The following is a 27013-nucleotide window of genomic DNA, read 5'->3' as shown; positions in this document are numbered from 1 at the left end:
CAGTGTTTGATTTACCAGAAAAACATTACTTGCATTTGTGCAGGTAACTTAGGTAAACCTACCTGCACAAAGTGTAAGAGACCTGCACATAATTTTAACTTCAAATTTAGACCATTGATATCATATGTGATGGACTATATAAAAATACTAACTACACTGGTATGTTTTTATAAGCCTTGTTTTCTTTGCATCAATAGAGTGGTATGATTCGCAGCCTTTTCTCATCTTATTTGTCTAATTTAGGACCAAATTCTATCTGCACATGTGCAGGTAGATCTTGAAAAGTAAAGTTTAAAGTGGTAAATTGAACACTGGCCTTGGTCTGTTTTAAATTTGTCTGTGGATGAACGCACTTACGCACATCAACAAAAGTGTGTGCAGGTATTGTGTGGAATATAATCCTGATATTGTTTACGAAACGTACCATACCAAATTTTTTTTATCGTCATTTCAGAGTATTACTTGTTGGAATTCTCGGCTGATCAGAAGTTACGGATTTGTAAGGAGAATGAAATCAAATATACAGAAAGCGGCCGGCTAAAAGGGGCATTCCCCACCGAACAAGGGATGCAATTTTATTCCGCCTGCTTGCTAAGACAAAGTTGTAAGTATGTAACACTGACGTCAAGTGTTCGACATAAGAATTTCTATTTGCATAGCAAAATCAGCTTGTGTCAATTGTTTTGGGGTAAACGTGCACTCTTTAGTGTTGCAGTCTATGGAATGAAAATGATACACAATTCTAAAATTGTATAGCAAATTGATAAATTTTGCTACGCTACACCAGTTATGTCAAACGCTGCTGACGTCAAGTGGCATAATTTCCTGTGAAATACTGGAAAAATATCTGGGATGCTGGGAAATATTTTAAATGCACTTTCACGCCACACTTTACATAGTCACTACATACCCCCTGTCATGCATTTAATCAATCTATTTTGTTATGTTAGGCCCTACTTGATGTATTCAGATACACCTATCATTTTGAGGTAAAAATATTTTGTTTGAAATGGATGAAAAATAGACACTGCACTATGTGAGCAAGAATGCTGTTGCATGTGAAGTATAGTACCCGGTACTCCAGAAGCACGTGCTGCACCCAGTTAAACTACAAATGTATGCGTCATGATGCCGTCATCAATCAAATCAATGCATGGCATCTGCTGAGTTGAAGTTTGTAATAAAGTATAATGTTGTTCCTTTAAAAATTTAGCAAACAAAGACGAACTGCTAAGAATGAAGACAACCCGTGAGAAGCAGGCAGCACAGAGGGAATTGAAGGTCCGAAAAGACATCGAACAAAAGACTGCGCCAAGGAGAAGAGCTGGGAAGAGTCGGGAGTTGGAGATGGAGCTAGAGAACCTAGTAGAGGAAGAAAATTATGATACAATTGACGAAAATGGTGATTTGGAAGTAGAAGAAGCGTTTCAGAGGACGCAAACGAAAGTTTCTGCAGCACTGGCAAAAGCCCAGGAAGCTTCCAAGATGAAGGCAGTTATTAAAGGTAAGTTAATATTTAGGTGAGTTGATATTTAAGAGTATATGGGCATTTTTACATTAAGTGTGCACTTTCAGTCCCAAAAAGGTCAAAATCAACCTCTTCAAATTTAAAAAACTTCTTTTTTTGACATATTTTTGACATTCCTATTTTCTGAGCAGCTTAGATTTGACATACTTTTGACACAATATATTTGATATATTTTTGATACACAAGATTTGACATACTTTTGACAACCTCACTTTTTGACATATATTTGACATGATTTTTGACACAAGTTAAGCAATTTTGTCAAAGTTTTTCGTGGTAGTTTTTGTGTCAAAAATGTGTCAAAAATGTGTCAAAAAATGTGTCAAAAATATGTCAAAGATTATTTTATTTTTATTTTTATTTTACAAATTCGGCTAAAAATACATCAAAAAGCAAAGTAAAATTACGCAATACATACAAAAGGAAACAAAAGTAAAAATAGACCCAATGGGCTAGCCAGGAAGAGTCAGAAGCATCAAGACACTGTCACCAAAAGGTGTGACTCCTCCAACCCATTGGGGCAATTACATAAAAAGATATACTATTGCACTGTTTAAACACATTGTGTGTACATCCACATCACAAGGATGCACCCGCCAGCCACCACACATGTCTCCCCAACAGCCAGGAACAAAAACCAGACCCATGCCACGTGGAGGCCACTCCAAATCATCCCCAAGCCACATTGCCTACATGAAGGAATACAGAAAACATTCCCAAACCAGGCAACCCAGTGACGACCCCAAGCGACCGGGACCCGGGACGAGTCCGGCATCCACCCAAGGCCAACAAATGAGAGGAGACACATGCAGCAACCGACAAGCCCACCCTCCCAATATGGATGTACACATTATTACATTATTACAAGATGGAAATCTGCTCAGTGACCCCTACCTATCAGACACATGGATTTACCCCCTCCTCCCCCGACCCACCTGAACCCAACCAACCCACCCAGCAACACCCCACTCCCACCCACCAGACCAACACAGGCCATGAAGACGGATAAAGTAGGTCACTGAGCAGAAAACCGAGACAACAAAATTTAAGAGTCCTGCTCTTCAGTACTATTATTTACTAAATAAGTTTTCAAATGTTTTTTAAAAGACTTTGTGCCCATGTACAAGATAAAATGATCCTTGATTGTGTCGAACGAAGGTCCCTTTGTTATATAGTTTTTGACATACTTTTGACACATATGTCAAAAATGTGTCAAAACATGTTTTTGACATATGTCAAAAATTTGTCAAATTTTGGCAAGGGTGGTGCTGTTTTTTCTGTTTGGGATGACGACAGCTTTTCATCTTTGCACTGCCATCCTTTTCTCATTGCTAGGGGTGATAAGCAGAGTTTGCCCGCTTCCAGTACCCTGCTGCAACCCATTCTTGCAGAATTTAATGACATTAGTGATGGGTCAGTCATGACACTTGAGACTCCAGATGGTCATCAGCAGTTTATATTTTCTTTTATAGGCTGCATGTTTGTTGAAAAGTGGGTTCGTTACATTCAAGGATTGGCAGGATCTGGTAGTCGATATTTGTGTACACTTCGTGATGACACCAACTTAGATGCAACCACTTCCCCATTTGATGAGGTTGTCACACTGATTTCTAGCCAGAATGCTGTTCAATACAACTCGGCATAAACGGAAATGCAACTTCCAGTGAAATCATTAACCAATGAAAAAGCTTTTCTCCCCAAGTGGAACTTCCCATTTTGGTAAAGCCAGTGAGATGAACTTCCATTTGGTAATGTTCAGAGAAGAACTTGTGGAAGAAGAATTTAGACTGAGTGATCACATACATAAAAGTGAAGAAAGTGAAAATGCAGGCTGTATATGGGAAAAAGATATGATCTGATGAAAAACACTCTGCTTGTTGAGATATTTCTCATTACATATAATCAGCTACATAGATGATGGCCATTGAACAAGAAGCACAATTTCAAATATTTAATTTGTCATATGATTCAGCCATTCACTGATTTGATTTTTTCTGACTACAGGTATAGAACAAACTGCCAACAGATACTCAAAGACTATTAATGGAGGGATGACTGGATTTACGAACAAGAAAAGAGCAGTTAACCGGTAGATTGTCACCTATCATGAAAGAGCTGCAATAACACGCCGATATGAAGAAATGACAGGGAGAACCCAAACAAGTGGGTCACATCCAGATCACCAGTCATAAAGAATTCAACAAGATCATGCTGACATAACTAATATCAAGAATATATTCAAGGGCATGGTTAACCCATTTGTATACGAGTCTCCAGAATTAGTGCAGACATCATCGGGGGCCATCGCATCAGATGCAGTGACTTATGACCTACTGAATATCAAGCCACGAGAGACGAAGCATTCCAATGTTTTGTGAAAGAACGAATTCAAGAAAACACCAAATACATGTTTGACAGCATGAAGAAGATGAAGTTGAAGACTTTCAGCAGCATGGGCAAGTCAGTCAAAACAAAAGTGAAAGGGAAAGAGATTGAGCTGAAGTCTGACAGAAATCTAGTGGCCAGGTTAATTGTAATAGGCAGAGTGAGAAAGACAGACTTCAGACAGATGATAATGTATTGCTTGCTACCTATACCTGTGACATTTTCCACCAGAGAAGGTTGCCTTGTGAAGACAAGCAAATCTGAAACACACAGTTGAGGCACTACCCGAAGAACCCAGTGTCAAAGAGATTCCAAAAGGGAGTGTATACATTATCGATGGAATGGCGCTGATACAGCAACTAGATCCAAAGAGACTTCAATGGGTCTGGACATTTAGAGACTTGGCAAATCACATATTACAAAGGTTGATCAATATGGCAAGTGCCATATTATCCAGAAGAAGAGGGCAGCTGGAGGATCACAGCAGGTGCGTGTATATGGACAGACATTTCGGCAGCAATGGAAGAAATTCCTTGGTAATGGAACCAACAAGGTGGAGTAGACAGAATACCTGTATGAAGCATGCAAGAAGGGAAGTGTGCTGAGAGATAAGACTGTATCTAGCTCATGCATGGAGATCAGTGTCGTGTCTTTAACAACCAAGTAAGTAAAGCAGCACAGACAGATAAATTGAACTTTGTATTGGGGTTTTTTTCACCTTGTCTTGTAGAAAATTGGACTTGGTGTTGGTTTAATATTTGTTCAGTAAACTTTACTTTGTTTATATATAACTCTTGGGTTAATCAACAGAACCAAGAATACATACATGTATTAAATTGAGATTTGCACTATTGCTTTCCTAAATTAAAAACAAAAATGATACAGGTCCATGTTAATTGTACATGTAGAAATAATACAAGTTTCTTAAATGCTTCTGTCGCTATCCTATTTTGTATGTGCTCTGTTAGCCTATATTAAAAAGAGCACAATATGATGTTAATATTCCAACTTGGACAATCAAGTGTCATCATAATACATACTTGTTCATGCACAAATGCAGTTCACTAAAATAACACTTCAACCTTTATCTTGTGAATCTTTACAGTAAATAATGTAGAACTGCTGTGAAAGATCACATAAATTTTTTATGTGTGTGTGTTTTCTTTCAGATCATACATGGTTCATGGCCAGGAACCCCACAAACCGGATACAACCCGAATTAGCGAATGCCTCTGTCTCAGGCTGACAAAAGAATTTGACAAGACATCAAACAGGCCACAGACCCGTAACGTCATTCAGCTGTGAACAAGTTTAGGTATAAGGATTCTTAAGGTGACCCTAGAGGTTTCACATCCTTCCTGAAAAACGAAGGTTTGCCGAAAGGACTCATCCCAAGGTACAGGGGCTTCAGACTTCATGTCCTTTTCCACATTTGTGGATAGCTCACTGTTCATCATGATGTGTTCTCCACGTATTTTTCAAGTGGACCGGTTTCTTATGGCAGTTTACAGTCCGCAATCTTGGGTGACTTTTCAACAGTTGGGAAAGTTGAGATGCAAATCCTGGGACTCATAGGCATGGACCATGTTCTACACATCAGCACAATCTTCTGTCACATTGCACACTGTAGAATATTTTACCTTTGCTTCTGAAAAAGCTAATGATGAGCCCTCCCCTATTTCGTTGTTGCCAAACGAAATGTTACTTAAAATTATTGGATACATATTGGAAAGTGAGCTGACTTGATTGGATTACTAAATAGGATAAATAGAAAGTTCAGGTACCTGTGCTCGCTCTTCTATCCAAAGATACATATTGATCCATATTTGGCAGCAACCTTCGATGACCTGTCAAATGTGGGCATTGTCAAGATTCAACTGGGATGGGGTCAGGGTTGATGGTAAGTTAAAAGAAGGTCTTTCTGAAGTAACCCACAAGCGAATTGTTGACGAACTAAAAGAAACGCCCTTTCCCATAAATGTGGATGAATGTACGACCAAAGGTAGTGGTATTCGCATCTTCACTATCCTAGTGTCATACTTGTCAGACCGCCTGCACCAGTGTGTTGTCCAGCACTACGCATCAGTCGAGCTGACAGTTGTGAATGCACAAACTGTTTATCTTGCTTTAGTTGAACAATTACAAAAGGATGATATACCTGTTAGCAATGTGGTGTCAAGTTTGAGTGATTCGGCAGCGTACATGCGTGGCAAAAAAACAGGATTTGAAACGAGGCTTCGGGAAGCTAATCCTGATCTCTTGGATGTGGACGGCGATCTATGTCACCACATGCATAATAGCGTACATAAATTTTGTTCAGCATTTGACAATCATGTAGAACATCTGTGTGATGACTTGTACAGGGACTTCCATTTTTCACCTGACCTAAAAGAATACCTGCAAGAAATAACTGAAATTCTTGGCATTGACTTTAAGGTGCCTCTGGAACGTGTGGCCCATAGATGGCTTTCAGCATTTGATGTAACCACTAGAAACTTAGATATGGTCCATGCCCTGACTGTATTTTACTTTGCATGGATTGGTACAGAGGAGGGGAAATGCAAAAATGTGTTCCAAAAATGTTTGGAAAGACTTAGCACTGAGGAACGAGCAAGAGTGAATGTCATAATTGCAATTAAATGGGATGGAATAAGCCTCATCAATAACTTTGAATTTACAGAAGCTGGAATACGAGCTTGGCGTGCATACAACATAGGACCAAGAAGGGTCTTCAAGTGGCAGAGATTTGATGAGTTACCAACAAGTACACATATGGAGTGCATTGAAGAACCAAAGCAAAAAGGGTGCTTTAAAGCCATGGTATCAAGGTCTAAGGAAGATGGAAGTAGTGCTAATACAAGCCAGATGGTAGATGAGCACCAACAAGCTGCATCTGAAGCTACATACTCAGAATCCGCTGAACAGAGGCTATTTGTCTGCCCAGAAGATGCCTGCCAGAAGTCATTCCAGACATTTTCTGCCTTAGAAAAACATGTTATGATAGGGAAACATGATTACACTAGACAGCAACTAAGGCCCATATCCTACTATGAAGTTTCTAACAACAACTTATCCCATCTCATCTCTCATAAACTATCTTTTTTTCTGGATCACTTATCAACTGTTCTCAACCATCCAAATGACCAGAAATATACAAATTACTTCAGGCAGCCACCAAACAAATACATGCATATGAGATAATTGAGTTTTTGAGGTACCTAGGGGATTCAATTTTGACTACCCACCAATCTGATCAGCAACCATGTGATGCAACTGTGATGCAACTGCCATCATTGAGCATTATAATCCAGTAGAGCAGGGATGTGCGTATTATTTCACCTACCATGGAGGAAGGGTAAGAGAAATGCCTATATACAGCTGTCACGACAAAGAAAACAAGCAGAAAACTTGCAAGAAAGTATACTAGTATGATTCTTCAAAAGGAGGAACAACATTTCTTTTTCTTTGGGTTTGTCCACTACATGGCCAATTGTTATGGATTTCATATTATTCCTTCAAGTGAAGGATGCATTTTTATTATCTTCAAACACAGCAAGAAAGCTATTTAAGAAGCCTTGTGAACAGCCTTGGAAAAGACTTTTACTTGTCGCACACATTTGTTTTTGTTGAGTATCCCTTGTACACAGACTTTCAACCATTCATGCAGTAATAATTTTTTGTGTTTTCTTTTATATGTGAATTATGTTATGTAACAGGAAAGGAGAGGACTCTGTGTTTTTTCCTGAATTACTATTTACTTTCTTGTATTATTTATATTGTGTTTGTTTATTTATTGGTACTAAGTAATTCAAATGAATGTTATTATTATTATTATTATTGGAAACAAGATAATTGAGTTCTTGAGATACCTAGTGGATTCAATTTTGACTACCCACCAATCTGAACTGCATCCCGAGCATTAAGCCTTACAATTCAGAACAGCAGGGACATGCATATTATATCACCAACCATGGAGGAAGAAGGTATGCCCAAGTATAGTTGCAATGACAAAGATCCTGGCAACAAGCAGAAAACTTGCAAGAAAGTGTACTCCGATGCTACAAAAGAAGGAACAACAGTTCTTTTTCCTTGGGTTTGTCCACTACATGGCCATTGTTATAGTTTGCACATTGTTCCTTAAAGTGAAGGATGCAAAGATCTTTTTCTTCTGAATTTTTGTTCATGTAAAGCACTCCATCTGAAGTATTTTGACTTTAGCTGCCAATTAGAAGAATATTGTTTAAACCGAGATCCTTCTTCCTGGTATGAAAAGACAAAAAACTAAATTAATTTTTTTTATTTGACAGAATGATGATGCCAATCTTCCAGTTTTTTATTGAAATGGATAACGAGCCTCCATTGATATTTAAAAGATTTACCACCATTGCAAAAAGGGAACAGATTTGCACAGTTGATGACATCATAACACCAAATGCACCACTAATGAAATTATACATCAATCAAGAATATGATACAAAAGTTTTAAGCTCTACATCCTATTATGAAGTTTCTTTCAACAACATATCCCTCTCATCTCTCATAAAACTATTGTTTCCTAGATCACTATCTACTGTTCTCAACCATCCAAATGACCAGAATACCCTTTTTTAAGTACATAACTCCCAGAAATATACAAATTACTTCAGGCAGCCACCAAACAATCAAATTATTACGCAATGTTTTTCTTTCTTTGTTTTTTTTTTTTTCTTTATTTATATTTTATGATACTATTTTAAAAGTGCAATATTAGTTTCTGTAAATGAAATTTTATATCATTCTGAATAGATGTCATTCTTTCAAATAAAAATTTCTGCATGTTTGTTGTTTTTATCTTTGTAAATTTATAATGTAATTTGACCTTCGGGTCACCTTTTGATAAATGTTAATCAATTATGAATATGTATATATGAATACAAATACATGCAGACAAGTTTCTGAGGTACCTTGTGGATTCAATTTTGACTACCCACCAATCTGATCAGAAACCATGTGATGCAATATAACTCCCATCATTGAGCCTTATAATCAAGCAGATCAGGGACGTGCATGTTATTTCACCAACCATGGAGGAAAGGTAAGAGAAATGCATAAGTATAGCTGCAATGACAAAGATCCTGGCAACAAGCAGAAAACTTGCAAGAAAGTGTACTTCGATGCTACAAAAGGAGGAACAACATTTCTTTTTCTTTGGTTTTGTCCACTACATGGCCATTGTTATGGCTTGCACATTGTTCCTTCAAGTGAAGGACGCAAAGACCCTTTTTCTTCTGCATTTTTGTTCATGTAAAATCCTCCGGCTTAAGTATTTTATGACTTTAGCTGCCAATTAGAGGAATATTGTTTAAACCGAGATCCTTCTTTCTGGTGTGAATGTTGATATTTTTCATTATATTTATCATGGGTTTTCGCACAAATATCCAAATGAATATTCTTCCAAACAAATTCCAACACTCCATATTTATATCATAAAAGTACCAATCCAAAAGGTAACTTTTGATCTGCTCAAGGACCTGTGGGGTTTAGAGGAGTGCCAAGGATATTACTGAGTGCCAGCCAAAGAGGCACTTGAGAACTCCCTGAGAAAAAGATTGGGACATACAAATTGTATATGGGCTGGGGACTTTGCTAGGGTGAACTGGGACACTTTGGAAATAAGGCTGATGGAGGCTACCCATACGCCAATCGCCACCAGGGCCTTCAATTTGATTGAAGACATCAGCATATTTCTTCTGAACGGGTGCATGAAAGTCCGGTTTGGTGATCGCACAGACGGAACTTCCACATCAAGATAAGAATGACATGTTGGACATTTTTCACAGCATATTCCACGCTGTGTTCCAGAAGTTGTCCAAGCACTGGGACCAGCATCCAGCTAAGGATATTTACCGAAAAGTGTGCATCTTTGATCCCAGACAAGTATCAGCACTATCTAGGAGTGATGGCAAAAATGTATGCTCCAAAACATTCAACACCTGTTTTATAACATTATGACCCTGCATGATTCAACTGTATCACAATCAGATGATCAATGAGGATGAACTTCAACACCATGTGTGGGAGTTACTTTCAAACTTTCTGAATTGTAAATTTTAGTGTTTAGTATTAGCGTTATCTTTGGGCCATTACGCAAGATGTGTTGACATCTGAAGATGTCAGAAAACTGGCTTTTAAGCGAGAACAACACTTGAACTTTGTGTGTACTATATTGATGCATAATCTAGGTTAATATTTCATGTGTCGATCTGTTTTACAGTGATACCCTATATTCTGATGGAATGTCGGAGGGAGATGCTGCATGAAGAGGATGTAGACCTATCTGTTCCCCTTTGTGTGGATTTTTCAGAAGAGAAGGCAGTCAATCTGGGATGTCCGAGGAGACAGTTCCTGGCAATGATAATGATGAGGGAAATTAAAACCAGATTCTTCTCAGATGATGGTCAACTCTTAGAGCTGTTGTACACAAGGTCAATCTATGCTTACATCAAGTGTTGCATTTGGAGTATCCAGCCCAAGTACGTTCAGTGTGGCACTTTCTAGAGAGTCTGGTGTATGAGGTAAAAGTGGGGAAGGAAGTGGGAAGAGTTCAGCAGTTCTGTGCATATTATAGCTTTCAGCTTAACCTGTGAAACAACATTTTTCAGAATTTGGCATTTATAGCATCAAATCCAGATTTGAAGCTATCATTGACTAAAGCTGACTGACATAAGTACAAAGTACCCGTATGTTTGTACATTTTGTTGTTTTCATTTGATCTTTTCGGCATTTAACAACAATCGGGAAGTTGTAAAAATTCAGTTATTGATCATTGAAGATAACTCAAGTAAAAACACTTGGAGATGATCATTATTTGTAATAGTAGAGATACTGTACGAGATGTAGATGTACAAAGTGCATATGATGAAATGTTTTTCATTTGATTTGATTTGAATTGTACAGAAAGAGGCTGGTTCACATCCCATGCCTACACATTCCTTAGACAGTTTCATTTTTGCTATCATGGATGGGGCAAGTTCCAGGATGTCAAAGAGGTCTACAACACCTGGCAAAAATCATGGGAAGGCTGCTTAAAGTGCATCATCTAAACAATTTGCTTAGCACCCAACCTTTGCAAAACTGTGTTGTACTTGTGTAAGAAGATTTTTGAGGACATTAAAAACCCAGTGACTTTTCACAAATTTTGCAGCAACTGCGCATATCTTTTAGAAGATGATCAGTTGGAGGAATGCCTTATTTGCAACACCACATTGGTACCAAGAAAGGCAATATCTTACTTTATAGATATACCTGTTCTAAAGCAGCTACAAGATATGTTTATGAGAACAAATTTTTATACTGATTTACAGCATCGTTTTACCAGGAGAAAGGAACATCCAGATAACATAGAGGACATATATATGATGGTAAACTATACAAAGAATATAGCAGGCCAGAATGTCTGCTGTCATCGCCAACAAACATAAGCTTATTCTAGTACACAGATAATGTACCCCTTTTTAAGTCATCGAGCATCTCCTTGTGGCCACTTTACTTCACCAATAAATTAATTGCCGTACAGGAAACACGCACAAAAAGAAAATACTCTCATTGCTGGTTTATGGTTTGAGGAAAACAAACCCTGCATGGGAACCTTCTCAAACCCTTTGACACTATGCTACAAACTTTAAGAAATGATTTTGAAGCAGTTCTCCCTGATGGTAATTCTATTAATGTGAAAGCAATTTTGCTTGGGGGAACCTGTAATACCTGCTAAGGGACAAGTATTAAACATGGTTCAGTTCAATGGATTTTACAGTTGTCTACAAGTGTTTACAACCGGGAGAGACAGTCCCATCTGGAAATGGGCATATACATGCATATCCATTTGATATTGACAATCCAGCTGAACCAGCCAGGACTATCAAAGGACAGGCATGGAACCAAGCAACAATATTGAAAGCTGTTGATTACTGTTATAAGTTGTTCCAGATATAATGTCTAAACAGGAAAAGTGGTACATCCAGGGCTCAACAGACAGGTCAGCTAGAGGGCCACTTGAAGATCACCTCAAATACTGTAGGAGAAAGAAGGGAGAATATGGTCAATCTGAGGCTGCAGATCGGAACAATCTTCCAGATGAGGAAAGTGAAAAGTGGAAGTGGCTTCTCTACCGACATATGGTATGAAAAAAGCAAATTGAATATGCAAAATTGGAAGACTGACCACCTGATTGGTTTTGGGGCTGACAGAGCAAGCGTCAACTTTAGTATCAAGGAGGGAGTGTTCACCAAATTGGCTAATGAAATACCATGGCTCATGGGCATACGTTGCATTGCGCATAGGCTACAGCTACCTGCCAAAGACCGCTTCAAGGATATATTTTTCACAAGACAGGTATTTTTTTCTTCTTTACTTTGATTTTGTTAAATTAAATACTGATACTTAAATTTTTGACTGAAGATTTCATCAGTGAGCTCAAATGTTCAAGTTAGTACAAAACAAGTAAGTGACAACTACCTGATCCCTACCTGGAAACAGTGGAAAGTTAACTTACAATAAGGCTGGCATGTCTGTGATACCCACATGTTTGTATGCACTTGAGTTGGGGTGACTAATGGGCTAATGGCATACCAAAAAAAAGTTGTCAATGTCTTATATACACAGAAAATTTTCACCTTTATTGTAACTTACTATGAATAAAGCACATGAATTTGAACTGAACCTATCAAGGTAAAGGGAGCCATGAAGAAGACAGCTGCATACAGAAGAAACTTTATTTGCCCTGATTAGAAAGATGGACCTACTTTGAACACTATACTGGAAAAGTTCCCACGCATCTTAGATCCTGGCGTGGTAAGTCTAAAAGGAACATTTTTGTGATTCTAGCATCTTCATTTATAACCTTTATTGCTGATCCATAAAATGACATTGATTATCCGTTTCTAATGCATTGTGGGGTTTCAAAATGGCCAAATTTTGACCAAGTTTGAGGAATTTGCACCAAAAATGGTTAGAAAATAGTCCCAAACAGAAATGTTTGGTAGACTCCTAACCGAAGCGATCTTACCTTTCCGATGTTGATTAAGATACTTCTTGCATCGATCCCGAGATGCGGAAAAAACAAATAGTCATTTTGTCCCACATAAATGAATAAATAACAAAAAAAAAAACGATCCCCCGCGTGGACTCACCCATTTGGTGACGTCACCGGTAATCACATTCTTATCCTCCTTGGTCTTTGCATGAGACAGACGTGCAGAGAACGATTTCCAGCACTAAGTATCAATTTACGACCAAGACGAGATAATACAGTTGTTTGTTTTCACACCTGAGGTAAAAACCAACCAGTATAGTACGCTAGGGATAGTTTTGACGACATTTTCTGAGTGAGAAAGTGACAAAAACGATCCAAAAACTTATCTTTTACGGGTGTTTCTGTTCGTATACGGGACACACATGCTATCAAAATGGCCGCTCTTACGGTGCCATTTTCTTTTGTTCTCACATAAAACAACTATAGCAGACCTGTAAGTTACAATAGATGTTTGTACATTACTGTGTATCAATGTATGGTGAGTGATTATCGCTATGTTGATGGTGTGCTCTATCGTTACATCTTTCAGTACCCGTCCGATGACAAGTAGTAGCTAGATTTTTGGTGGGTTCCGAAGGGACTAAAGCCTGACAGATCTATAAAAAGAAAGTTCAGTGTTCATTCCCTTTGTATTTTTTCATACCACTACATGCCCAATTTTGTACACAAATCCTAAACCCAAATTTCAAACATTACCTTAGAAAAGAAGCTGTAGAGAATGGGGGATATGAGTTTGTGGAAATGTGGGAATGTGAATTTACCAGACTAAAAAGGTCCAACAAAGAGCTACAAGCTTTTGTCCTTTCTATTAGACCACCTCTCTTCAAGAAAACTACTCTGACTCAAGATGAAATCATACAGGGAGTTCTTCAAGACAAGCTATTCGGGTGTCTTGAATGCAACATTCATGTTGCAGAAAACAAAACGCCTATCAACATCATAGCAAAGAAATTATTTGACCCACTTCAAAGTTCAAGATATGCGCCTGAACCACAGGGACTTCTTGATGCCCTATATTTCAGCTGTTAAAACTTAGCTGTCTTCAGGTACATCTATGAAGAATCTGCACCTGCACCAAGTTACCCACCTGAAGTCCATTTCAACTTGGGCACTGAAGCTGAAGTAGAGACATCAGCAGATTGCATCACACCACCGAGTTTGACTGAATTAGCAGCTAGTAAAGAATCAGTAGAATCCTTTTTAGATTCTTTGGGGAATTGCACAATTTCCGAGATCACATCAGTAGAAAGTGAGACCCGCAGGCAGGCTGAAAATGCACAATGGGCAAAATTTTGTGTCACTATGCTTACAGCATCAAACTTAAAATCCATTGTAACAAGAAACAAAACTCTTTATGATGAGAACTTGATTCATTGTAAAAATTCAAAACCTATGATCAAGAAAATAATGGGCTATGACCCTTTAAATCCCAACCTAACAAGCCTCAAGTATGGTCGACTATTAGAACCGATACCAGGGCTTACACAACAATACAGATTGAGAAGGGCCATCAAAATGTACAAGTTATGGAATGTGGCCTCTTCATTCACCCAGAGGAAAGTTTTTTGGAGCTTCCCCTGATGCTTTAGTGCAGTGTGCATGTTGCGGAAAATGACTGTTGGAAATGTCCCTGTTCCATAGCAATGGAAAACCCCACCTCTGATAACATGGATGATCTGGAATTAAGCGAGAAAGCGAAATTAAACTTAAGAAATACCATCATAAAGAGAGGATTGTATCAATACAAAAAAAATCAACTTCACACCATTACATCAAAAAATACTACATAAGACTGGGTGGTTTCCTGAATGAAATGATAGAGGATCCAACTCCAATAGTGAATGGAACTGCTACTCTGTTCATGGATTACCCACCTCTACAGGATGCTGTTTATGAAGAAGTCCCTCTGGAACTGGAGAATTGCAGTAGAGGAAAGGTATGAAGGATGGAGAGAAGAGGAGGAAGGAAAGTCAGGGGTGGCCATTAGACTCGAACCCCAGACCCCTCCCGTGCCAACGGGCTGATCACCAAACCAACACCTTAATACTTATTGCTCGCCGGCTAGTGATTTTGTCTGAATCCATCTCAAAGATGACAAATCTACACAAACTTGACATCCAACGCAATGAATTTGAACTAGGAAAGACCTCATCAGCATTGGCAAAATGATCATTTGATGGAAGAAATTGACCGTTTGATTGGTGAATTATATGATGGAAGAGACAAAACTTTAAGTTTTTTCATTCTGAAAAGCGGTGTTTAAGATTGCTGCTCAAGACCGCTGCTTCACAAATGTGTGGAACTTTACATTGACTGGTATAAAGAAATTATTGCTGAACTTAAAAGAGAAGATAAAAAGTTCTGTGAAAAGGAGCACAACCTATGTGAAATGAGAACAATCTCAAAGATGACAAATATACATATTCTTGACAACCAACACAATAAATTTGAACCAGGAAAGACTTCATCAGCATTGGCAAAATGATCATTTGATGGAAGAAATCGACCATTTAACTGGTGAATTATATGATGCAAGAGACAAAAAGTTTTTTTCATTCTGAAAAGCAGTGTTTCAGACCGCTGCTTTACAAATGTGTGTGGAACTTATTTACAAAATATGTGTCCTTTGCAAATATTAGTGATGTAACTGCCATTGTATTACATCTACGGCAGGCTACCTAATGAAGCTACTGTATGGAACATGAATAAAGACAGAACCCCCGTATCTCAAACACTTACATTGCTAATTTTGCTGATTGGATTATCCACAAGTTTACTGCCAGTTTTTGGACTTTATACAGCAAGTACTGCTGACAATTTGCAAAAACGAGTATGCTGATTTTCACAAGATGACGATTAACTCACTTGGGCGGAAAAGAGAATTCCGAGTTCATGAGATGGTTGGCCTACAATGCCAATGAGTGGAGGGGGATATTGTTGATGAAAATGGGCTTCCCATGCCTGACATTGTATACCTTATCGTTGATGATATGGAAGGCAATGAGGAGGTGAATGCAGAGAATTTGCCAGGTCTTATTGTGCTTAGATCCTTACACAGGAAAGAAACTGAAACACATTCTTACATGTAACTTGCAAAATGGAGACTATCAAGATTTATTGAAATTTGAAGAATTTTTCCTATACTTCTCTGTTTCAGGGGAAGGAGTTAGAGGTACTGACTCATTGTCGGATTAGTGTTAGAATAAACAAGAGAGGTACCCCAGAGAGCAAGGATTTTACATATATGTCAGCTGTTCTGGGTGTCGATGATACAGGCAGCAATGAAGGAGCATCGCAGCCGACAACATCTTCAACCACCACCCAACCAAGCGCTCCTGTTCCTCCTGTTGCTGTTGGAGATGAAACACCCAAAATTAAACTTAAAAATACCATCATAAAGAGAAGATTGTGTCAATACAAAAAAATCCACTTGCCACCATTACATAAAAAAAGAACATGTTCTGGATCTTCAGAAATAATACATAAGACTTGGTGGTTTCCCAGACCCCTCGGTGCCAATGGGCTGATCACCAAACCAACACCTCAACAATTATTGCTCGCCGGCTAATGATTTCGTCCAGGAATCAATCTCAAAGATGACAAATATACGCATACCGGACATCCAACGCAATGAATTTGAACCAGGAGAGACTTCATCAGCATTGGCAAAATGATCATTTGATGGAAGAAATCGACCATTTGACTGGTGAATTATATGATGGAAGAGACAAAACTAAGGTTTTTTTTATTCTCAAAAGCGGTGTTTCAGATCTCTGCTTAAGACCGCTGCCTCACAAATGTGTCGAACTTTACATTGACTGGTATAAAGAAATTATTGCTGAACTTAAAAGAGAAAATAAAAAGTTCTGTGAAAAGGAGCACAACCTATGTAAAATTAGAACAATCTCAAAGATGACAAATATACATATTCTTGACATCCAACGCAATAAATTTGAACCAGGAAAGACTTCATCAGTATTGGCAAAATGATCATTTGATGGAAGAAATCGACCATTTGACTGGTGAATTATACGATGCAATTAGAGACAAAACTTATTTTTTTTTTTCATTCTGAAAAGCGGTGTTTCAGACCGCTGTTTTACAAATGTGTGTGGAACTTATTTACTAAACATGTGTCCTTTGCAAATATTAGTGACGTACTACGGCAGGCTACCTAGTGAAGCTACTGTATGGAACATGAATAAAGACAGAACCCCCGTATCTCAAACACTTACATTGCTAATTTGAAGTATGCTGATTTTCACAAGATGACGATTAACTCAATTGGGTGGAAAAGAGAATTCCGAGTTCATGAGATGGTTGGCCTACAATGCCAATGAGTGGAGGGGGATATCGTTGATGAAAATGGGCTTCCCATGCCTGACATTGTATACCTTATCGTTGATGATATGGAAGGAAATGAGGTGGTGAATGCAGAGAATTTGCTAGGTCTTATTGTGAATAGATCCTTACACAGGAAAGAAACTGAAACACATTCTTACATGTAACTTGCAAAATGGAGACTATCAAGATTTATTGAAATTTGAAGAATTTTACCTATACTTCTCTGTTTCAGGGGAAGGAGTTAGAGGTGCTGACTCATTGTCGGATTAGTGTTAGAATAAACAAGAGAGGTACCCCAGAGAGCAAGGATTTTACATATAAGTCAGCTGTTCTGGGTGTCGATGATACAGGCAGCAATGAAGGAGCATCACAGCCGATAACATCTTCAACCACCACCCAACCAAGCGCTCCTGTTCCTCCTGTTGCTGTTGGAGATGAAACACCCAATACAAACGAACCAACTCCATTCCACGGTCGTTTGCGTTCCCAGGTATTGGATACTTCACCCGTGGAACCCCTAGAAGATGAGGATGGCAATATACCAGAAGGTCCCCAGCGACACACTGCAGAAGCCTTGGCAAAACAGCTTGCAAATGATTTCGAATAATGGGCTATGACCCTTTAAATCCCAACCTACCATGCCTCAAGTATGGTTGACTATTAGAACCGTGGTAGCAAGAAAGGCTTACACAACAATACATATTGAGAAGAGCTATCAAAATTTACAAGTTATGGAATGTGGCCTCTTCATTCACCCAGAGGAAAGTTTTTTTGGAGCTTCTCCTGATGCTTTTGTGCAGTGTACATGTTGCGGAAAAGGACTGCTGGAAATTAAATGTCCCCGTTCCATAGCAATGGAAACCCCAACTCTGATAACATGGATGCTCTGGCAGTAAGCGAGAAAGGGAAAATTAAACTTTAAAATACCATCATAAAGAGAAGATTGTGTCAATACAAAAAAATCCACTTCACACCATTACATAAAAAAAGAACATGTTCTGGATCTTCGAAATAATACATAAGACTTGGTGGTTTCCCAGACCCCTCACGTGCCAACGGGCTGGTCACCAAACCAACACCTCAATAATTATCGCTAACCGGCTAGTGATTTCGTCCAGAAATCAATCTCAAAGATGACAAATATACGCATACCGGACATCCAACGCAATGAATTTGAACCAGAAAAGACTTCATCAGCATTGGCAAAATGATCACTTGATGGAAGAAATCGACCATTTGACTGGTGAATTATATGATGGAAGAGACAAAACTAAGTTTTATTTTTTCATTCTGAAAAGCGGTGTTTCAGACCTCTGCTTAAGACCGCTGCTTCACAAATGTGTGGAACTTTACATCTACTGGTATAACGGACATCCAACGTAATGAATTTGAACCAGGAGAGACTTCATCAGCATTGGCAAAATGACCATTTGATGGAAGAAATCGACCATTTGACTGGTGAATTATATGATGGAAGAGACAAAACTAAATTGTTTTTTTCATTCTGAAAAGCGGTGTTTCAGATCTCTGCTTAAGACTCGATTTGTAGTAAAAATTCAGACCCTATTATTAAGAAAATAATGATTGATGATACAGGGAAAATTAAACTTAAGAAATACCATCATAAAGAGAAGATTGTGTCAATACAAAAAAATCCACTTCACACCATTACATAAAAATAAGAAATAATACATAAGACTTGGTGGTTTCCCAGGCCCTCGGCGGACATCCAACATAATGAATTTGAACCAGGAGAGACTTCATCAGCATTGGCAAAATGATCATTTGATGGAAGAAATCGACCATTTGACTGGTGAATTATATGATGGAAGAGACAAAACTAAATTTTGTTTTCATTCTGAAAAGCGGTGTTTCAGATCTCTGCTTAAGACTCGATTTGTAGTACGCATTTGTAATACGCATACCAGACAATCGGCAGACATGCAACGCAATAAATTTGAACCAGGAGAGACTTCATCAGCATTGGCAAATTGATCATTTGATGGAAGAAATCGACCATTTGACTGGTGAATTATATGATGGAAGAGACAAAACTAAATTTTTTTTCATTCTGAAAAGCGGTGTTTCAGATCTCTGCTTAAGACTCGATTTGTAGTACGCATTTGTAATACGCATACCGGACAATCGGCGGACATCCAACGCAATGAATTTGAACCAGGAGAGACTTCATCAGCATTGGCAAAATGATTATTTGATGGAAGAAATCGACCATTTGACTGGTGAATTATATGATGGAAGAGACAAAACTAAATTTTGTTTTCATTCTGAAAAGCGGTGTTTCAGATCTCTGCTTAAGACTCGATTTGTAGTACGCATTTGACAATCGGCGGACATGCAACGCAATAAATTTGAACCAGGAGAGACTTCATCAGCATTGGCAAAATGATCATTTGATGGAAGAAATCGACCATTTGACTGGTGAATTATATGATGGAAGAGACAAAACTATTTTTTTTTTTTCATTCTGAAAAGCGGTGTTTCAGATCTCTGCTTAAGATTCGATTTGTAATACGCATTTGTAATCACGATACCGGACAATCGGCGGACATCCAACGCAATGAATTTGAACCAGGAGAGACTTCATCAGCATTGGCAAAATGATTATTTGATGGAAGAAATCGACCATTTGACTGGTGAATTATATGATGGAAGAGACAAAACTAAATTTTGTTTTCATTCTGAAAAGCGGTGTTTCAGATCTCTGCTTAAGACTCGATTTGTAGTACGCATTTGTAATACGTATACCAGACAATCGGCGGACATGCAACGCAATAAATTTGAACCAGGAGAGACTTCATCAGCATTGGCAAAATGATCATTTGATGGAAGAAATCGACCATTTGACTGGTGAATTATATGATGGAAGAGACAAAACTAAATTTTGTTTTCATTCTGAAAAGCGGTGTTTCAGATCTCTGCTTAAGACCCGATTTGCACTACGCATTTGTAATACGTATCCCACAATCGGCGGACATCCAACGCAATGAATTTGAACCAGGAGAGACTTCATCAGCATTGGCAAAATGATCATTTGCTGGAAGAAATCGACCATTTGACTGGTGAATTACATGATGGAAGAGACAAAACTAAGTTTTTTTCATTCTGAAAAGCGGTGTTTCAGATCTCTGCTTAAGACCACTGCTTCACAAATGTGTGGAACTTTACATTGACTGATATAAAGATATTATTGCTGAACTAAAAATAGAAAATAAAAAGTTTTGTGAAAAGGAGCACAACCTATGTAAAATGAGAACAATTAATCATCTCAAAGATGACAAATATACATATTCTTGACATCCAATGCAATAAATTTGAACCAGGAAAGACTTCATCAGCACTCATAACAGAAAACATTGACAATTCTGCTCTAGGTTCCATCAACCCTTTTTTTACAAATTGGTACAACAATTGAAGGGGGGGGGGGCTTAATTACAAATCAATTTCAGATCTGCCCAGAAGCACATCCTAAATTAAATATCACTGAAACAAATCAAGAGATGAAAGTAACAATGACTCAGAATTTAAGAATTTGATTATATAAAGTGAGAACAGCAACTTCATCCTTAGTTTAGACCTGACTAATAGCCCCAAAATGATCTTAATCCAATCAAAAGACCTTCGGGCAAATTGTTGCAGTACATACCAAAACTTAAGTATCCTCGAGATAGATACAACATACCAAGTTGGTGATTTTTATTTAACTTCAATGGTATACCAAAATATGAAATTATTAAACAGTTCAAAACAAACATCCTTGGCTACCAGGAACCGCATTTGTTCATGCAACACAAATAATGAAAGATTTCACTTATTTAGCAGCCACCAAATTGAACTGAATCCGAATTTATCAGAAATTAACGCAATAGGATCAGATAGCACCAAATCAATTACTACATGATTTATGCAGGCATTCCCAATTGCCACCAAACTTGCACTAAACATGATTGTTAAGGACGACATCATAGGAAAAATGACTGATTTAAATATACCTAGTGATCGGAAGAAACAAATTCTAGAAGATATATTTGGAAATGAAAGAAACTGTACCAAGGGTTTAGTGAATTTGATACTAGGGTTCAGTCTACAAATTCACTGGGAGTCTGAGTTCTTCATTTATTGTAGAAATTATACTGCAGATGACATGAAAGAGGAGATGCTCCCTGAAATTAGGAACAAATGTGGGCTAGGAGACAATTTCTTCTATAATAATGTCTCTGAAACTTCACACAGTAAACTTAAAATATATTACAAAATCATTAGAACAGAAGAAGACATCTGGAAAATTACAAACCTAATGCTCATGGAGAAAAATTTCAGACATTTACGAAGAAATGTGTAAAGAAACAAGAAAATGAGTACAATTGGCTGTGATTGGGGTGGAAGATTACACATTACCAGATGAATACAAATACTTAGCATGTGATCCAATGAAATCTAAAGGCAAGACATCAAATGTTACAAACATATCATACACCAATTGGATCCAACATAGAGATGTTCTCAGCACAAAAGATCATTTGGGGACATACCACAAACGGGTAGCATTTTTAGCCATTTTGTATATCAATGACCCTATTTTCTAGGTCAATTTCAGTATATGGATGGGTCCTTTTTCAATATTTTTCTCATTTTTTTACTTTTCAGGGTTTGGCATCTTGTTGGAAGAAATTTAAGATGTAATGAAAAGACAACTTGCTGATCAATTGCCTGGAGGCAAGTTTCATCAGCCTACAACCGCTCTGAGGGAGGAGACTGCATCTTGCGGGAGCAACAATATATCTGATGAGCGAGTATTCTCTCACTATGATCCAAAGAAGTCAAACTGAAGACTGATTTTCATTTTTTTGCTGTTAACCAGTCAGGGATTTGAATGAATGAAAATTAGAAGAAAATGGCTTACACGATCACTAATCAGATACACAAATATGGCTTTATCATCTCTGCTGCAAAGGTTATCAGAATCGTTATCAGAAACAATCCCTTACATGTATAAGATACACAAAGATGGTTTTATCAAAGGTTATTCTCAGAATCAACCATGAAATTGCTCAATGCTAAATTGCACCCTAAAAGATACAAAGTATGTATATCAGTTTATACATCTACAATATAAGTTAAAATGAACTAGTAAACAGAAGAATTATTTTAATTTTTTTGCCGTTAACCATTTTGAACAAATGTAGGCTAGTCCAACAGATAAATGATTTTAATTTTTTTTTTGCCTCTAACCAGCGAGGGATTTTGAACGAATGCAGGATACCCTTTACTGATGAAAATCAGAAGAAAATGGCACAAACGTTCACTAATAAGATGCACAAAGATGGTTTTATCATTGCTGCAAAGGTACTACTCTCAGAATCAACCATGGAATCGCTCAATACGAAATGGACCCTAAAAGAGCCAATGTATGTACTTCAGTCGGTACATCGAAGTTTTAACAGAAGTAGTCAATGGAAGAATGATTTTTTTGCCATTAACCAGTGAGGATTTTGGACGAATGCCCGATACCATTTACTGACGAAAATCAGAAGAAAATGGCACAAACCACCGCTGGGTTAAAAGTGATATGGTATCACTGAAAGAACTGTATCGTCAGGAACCGATTTTTTTTGGGGTACTCTAACAAATAAACCAAAATGAAACTAAATAACCGATGACATTGAGGAACATATCAGCTATCACATACTTTTTGAATTTTGACAATTGACCGCTCTGTTTTTGAAATAAAAGAATTTTACTAAACTGCCTAGTTTTCAATCCGTTCCGCGGAATCAATATCTATCAATGCACTGATGATGCGTCGTGATTAGGCTATCTTTAATAGTTCATCTCAAAGCCTTTCCCAAGTTAAAAACCTAATACGGAATGCGGTTTTTTTTGTATCTGTGGCAAGAATAGACCACCTTTTCATTTCTCAAGGAGGTTGCAGTATGGTCAAGATGAAGAATTTTTGTTGAGATTTTTGTTGGGATTTACTCAATCCAGCGGGAATAACACAAAAAAACAGGCCATTTCACTAATTCGTACAGGGGCTTTGAGATTAATTATTAAAATCAAGATGGCCTTAGTACTCTGAATATAGATCATCAATTGATATTTGAATCTGTGGAAAGGCTTAAAATTGAGGGAGTTTTCGTAAAATTTTGGTCAATTGTCAAAATTCAAAAAGGATGTGATATAGCTGATTTATTCCTCAACCACACCATGTATTTAGTTATATTTAGTTGTGGTGTTAAAATACCCAAACAAGTAGGTTTCCAACGATACAGTTCTTTCAAGGACACCTTGTATTGTCAATGAACTTAGTCAAGGTAAATGGTGTTATGCTTGTGTTATTAGATATGTCAGCAGCCTTTGATACCTTTGACCATGATATTCTTTTAAGAAGCCTTAACATTGTTTATGGTATTGGAGGTTGCGTTTTTCAGTGGTTCAATTCCTATTTTAGAGATCGTACAAGTAGAGTGTGTATTGTAAATAACTACTCAAATGTCCATCCTCTCAACTATGGTGTTCCTCAGGGATCAGTCGCAGGTCCACCTATCTTCACTCTGTATTAAAAGCCTCACACATATATTCTGATACGCTAAGGAGCAAAGGTTACTCTCAGAATCAACAATGGAATCACTCAATGTAAAATGCAACATAAAAGATCCAAAGTGTGTGTGCCAGTTGGTACATCTACAAGTTTTAACCGAAATAGTCCATTTTTTTGCCATTAACCAGTGAGGGATTTTGAAGGAATGCAGGATACCATTTACTGATGAAAATGGCACAAACAACTGCTAATAAGATACACAAAGATAGCTTTATCGCTGCTACGAAGGTCACTCTCAGAATCAACCATGGAATTGCTCTATGCGAATGCACCCCAAAAGATATTAAGTTTGTATTTTAGTTGGTACATCTACAAATTTTAACAAGTAGTGGAACAGAAGAATGATTTTTATTTATTTTTCTACAATTAACCAGTGAGGGATTTTGAACAAATGCAGGATACCATTTACTGATGAAAATCAGAAGAAAATGGCACAAACAATTGCTAATAAGATACACAAAGATAGCTTTATCGCTGCTGCAAAGGTTATTCTCAGAATCAACCATGGAATCAGTCAATGCTAAATGCACTCTAAACGATCCAAAGTATGTACTTCAGTCGGTATATCCAAGCTTTAACCGAAGTAGTGAAGAATGATTATTATTTGTTTGCCTCTAACCAGTGAAGGATTTTTAAGAATGCAGGATGCCATTTAGTGATGAAAATCAGAACAAAATGGCACAAAAAATTGCTAATAAGATACACAAAGATGGCTTTATCTCTGCAGCAAAGGTTACTCTTAGTAGGCATTCTGAAGCTTATGATGGGGTTTAGAGATTACCACAATGGGGATCAAGCTTGTTATGACAAATTGCAGAAGGTTCTGGACATCCGAAACATGTGTGTCCCAAGCTTATGATGGGTTTTAGTGATTACCACAGTACATTGGGGATTAAGCTTCTTATAACAAATTGCACATGGTTCTGGGAAAGCTTCAAGAATGGGAGGACAGATGGCTCAAGATCTTCAACCCTGCTAAATGCCAAGTCATCCACATCACCAACAAGAGGAAGCCACTAAAGAGGTCATACTCCACCATGACCACACCCTTTAAAGAAGTCCCTCAAGCCAAATACCTTGGCTTGAAGACTGACTCCCAAGCTACATGGATATATCAGTCAGGAAAGCTAATGGTACACAAGCCTTTCTGAGCCGCAACTTCTACTGATGCAGCCAGAATGTCAAGGAGGCATCTTACACCACCTATATACGTCCATCCCATCAGTCTGTCCCATAAGCATTCTGAAGCTTATGATGGGATTTAGAGATTATCATTATGGGGATCAAGCTTGTTATGACAAAATGCAGAAGGTTCTGGACATCCGAAACATGTCTGTCCTAAGCTTATGATGGGTTTTAGTGATTACCACAGTACATTGGGGATTAAGCTTCTTACAACAAATTGCACAAGGTTCTGGGCAAGCTTCAAGAATGGGAGGATAGAGGAAGCCACTAAAGAGGTCATACTCCATCCATGACCACACCCTTTGAAGAAGTCCCTCAAGCCAAATACCTTGGCTTGAAGACTGACTCCAAGCTAAACTTCAATAGCCACATGGATATAACAGTCAGGAAAGCTAATGGTACACAAGCCTTTCTGAGCCGCAACTTCTACTGATGCAGCCAGAATGTCAAGGAGGCATCTTACACCACCTATATACGTCCATCCCATCAGTCTGTCCCATAAGCATTCTGAAGCTTATGATGGGATTTAGAGATTATCATAATGGGGATCAAGCTTGTTATGACAAAATGCAGAAGGTTCTGGACATCCGAAACATGTCTGTCCCAAGCTTATGATGGGTTTTAGTGATTACCACAGTACATTGGGGATTAAGCTTCTTATAGCAAATTGCACAAGGTTCTGGGCAAGCTTCAAGAATGATGTGGCCAGAAGGTCATCCTGAAGACTTTCTGGATGAACAGAATTTGAAGAAAATGACAAAGGCACCATGGGCCAAAAAGTGCCATATATTTGTGGATGAGGCGCATTGCATGGTTACCTGGAGTAAAGACTTTCGTCCGAAGTATCGTGAACTTGATAGACTCAGGGCTGTCTTTCCTCAATGTGCTGTAGTGGCAGGAACAGCAACAGCCACACATTCTCGCAATGAATGATGCAGTTATCATTTCAGCATTGGTACATAGACCAAACATACATGGTGTTAAAACACAGACCCCCGCAGTCAGGACGAAATGAATCAGCAGAACAGTCATGCACTACTGTATTTCTACCCATTCTGAAAGAGCTCGGAAGTAATTTTCATGGGCATGGAAAGGGATTCCAAAGAAGAACTCTGCAAGTTTTCGTAGAACATTTAAGAGTGTGTATAACAAAGCCATGTCATCACCTACCAAACGAGCACAGCTGGAGAAGAATGGGTTAGAACCTGCACAAAGAGAGGTTGATGTTATTGTAATGAAGTCAATTGAGGATCAGCTTGCTCTAATTAAGAACAGTAAGAAGAAGATAGACATAGAGAAAAAGCGAGAGATCATCTCCAAGATGAGTCTTCTCAAGAAGTATGGACTACAGAGATCGGCATCCAGACAACTTGGCATTGCACCCAACCCAAGACTATCAGGAATGCGAGTCCGCATTGTGGAAAGACTATGATGACGTCGCTAGTAATGATCTCCTCGGACAAGACCTATGACTTCAATGCGGTAAACAGCTTCATGGACCTGGCTATTAACCATCTGAAAAACCATCTGGAGCTGACCATGTGACTGATGTTGTACGATTCTCGGATGGCTGCGGAGTGCAGTATAAGAGCAAAGGTCCATTCTACGACTTATCATGCGCTCAAGAAAACTACAACATCAATGTTCGCCACAAGTTTTTTGGATCTCGCCATGGAAAGGGGCCTAGTGATGGTGAAAGCGCTGTAGTGAAACGCAAGGCCTCACTTGCTGTACTGGGTGGCAAAGTGACGATTAATGATGCGTGTGATCTCTTCAAGTATTGCCTAGATAAAGTCGCTACAAAGACACCACCACCTGGAGAATGACAGCATTTTCACCGGACTTTCTTTTACGTTGACGACAACGAACGGGACCGGGATAT

General features: G+C 38.2%; 1 pseudogene; it reads left to right on the top strand.

Annotated features, from left to right (window-relative positions):
* The window catches only part of LOC140163008 (uncharacterized), a 301006-nt pseudogene extending 273993 nt beyond the window's left edge, over window positions 1-27013 (top strand).

Source organism: Amphiura filiformis, chromosome 1 (assembly GCF_039555335.1).
Source record: "Amphiura filiformis chromosome 1, Afil_fr2py, whole genome shotgun sequence".
In the NCBI taxonomy this organism is placed as follows: domain Eukaryota; kingdom Metazoa; phylum Echinodermata; class Ophiuroidea; order Amphilepidida; family Amphiuridae; genus Amphiura; species Amphiura filiformis.
Note: the sequence above shows the minus strand (reverse complement) of the source record. Positions and strands in the feature narration are given on the sequence as shown.